The 1,349-nt window shown below is 46.0% G+C and overlaps 1 pseudogene; it reads right to left on the reverse strand.

Annotated features, from left to right (window-relative positions):
- Positions 1-541: 541 nt before the first annotated feature.
- Positions 542-1,027, reverse strand: LOC142456375 (large ribosomal subunit protein eL29-like; annotated as a pseudogene).
- Positions 1,028-1,349: the final 322 nt, after the last annotated feature.

Genomic DNA, 1,349 nt, shown 5'->3' on the forward strand with positions numbered 1-1,349 from the left:
ATAATATGTCCAAAGCAATGGCCCGTCATTCTCATTTCTAAGGAGTATTATGGCTATACTTCTTCAAAAACGATATGATTATTCTTTTAGCTGTCCATAATACTCTTAATATTCTTCACCAACACCATAATTCAAAGGCATCAATATGCAATTTGCTCTATTGACTGCTACTTCCGTTATGCTGATTGTGAATTAAGTAAATGAAATGCTTCCCAGCTTCAATCTTTTATCTATTATCATGTTGTCTAATGTCCAGTTGTGAGGATTTTTTTCTTTACACTAAGTTGTAATCCACAGTGAAGAATGTAGACTTTGATGCTCATGAGTTAGTGCTTTCAACCTCTTGACTTTCAGCAGACCAATGTTATGTCACCTGCATATCACAGCTTGTTAATGAACCTTCCTTTAATCTTTTTTTTTTTTTGACCGAAAACAGCGCCACGTGGGTTTATTTGTACAACAAACAGCCCAAGAAGACACCAGTGCCATGCAGGCAGCAGCCCAGGGCTCACACCAGTCCCTCTCCCCCTCACAGAGAACTCTACTTTGTGGGAGCCTGGGGGCCTTTGGGAGCTTGAGCTGGGGCAGGCGCACCTTTGGGAGCTTTTGCTGGAGTCGTGGCCTTGGCTGGAGCATCAGCCTTGCTCTGTGCCTTGGCCTTGGGCCTACAGAGCCTCAGACCCTTGGTAATACGTGCCCGAGCCCGCTTGCCAAGCTTGGGGTGGGCAATGTAGGCCAGTCGGCTGAGCTTGCGGTTGACGCCCATTGGGATCTTGGCCTTGACCTCTGTGCGCTTCACAAGATCCTCGATGGCCTCGGCGCGAGCAGCCGCAGCCTTTGCGTTGTTGGCCTGCATTTTCTTCAGGCCCTTCTTGTTGTGCTTCTTGGTGAAGCGCATGTTCCTCAGGAACTTGGGGTCCACCCCCTTAAGAGATTCGTATCGTTGTGACCGGGGTTTTTGATGCCGTTTCTGTGCCATTTCCGGGATTGGTTGTGCGTGGTGTGGTTCTTGGATTTGGCCATGTCTGCACCTACGCCTGAAGCTCCCGGAACGCCAGGGACCGGATGAGCTCCTTTAATCTTAATAGGCACTATTATTCATAGTTCAGCCTCCAGGATTATGAGCTCAGCATACAGATAACGTGCAGTGAAATGATATAACCTGATGCATGCCTTTCCTGATTTTAAGCTATGTAGCATCTCTGTTCCTTTTACAGACTGCCTTTTATTCTAGGTACAGGTTCCACATGAACATAATCACATAGTTTAGAATTCCCATTGATTGCAATGTTATCCATAGTTTGTTATGATCCACACAGTCAAAAGCCTTGAAAGAATCAAAAAAGCAT

The sequence above is a fragment of the Tenrec ecaudatus genome, chromosome 9, assembly GCF_050624435.1.
Source record: "Tenrec ecaudatus isolate mTenEca1 chromosome 9, mTenEca1.hap1, whole genome shotgun sequence".
NCBI lineage: Eukaryota > Metazoa > Chordata > Mammalia > Afrosoricida > Tenrecidae > Tenrec > Tenrec ecaudatus.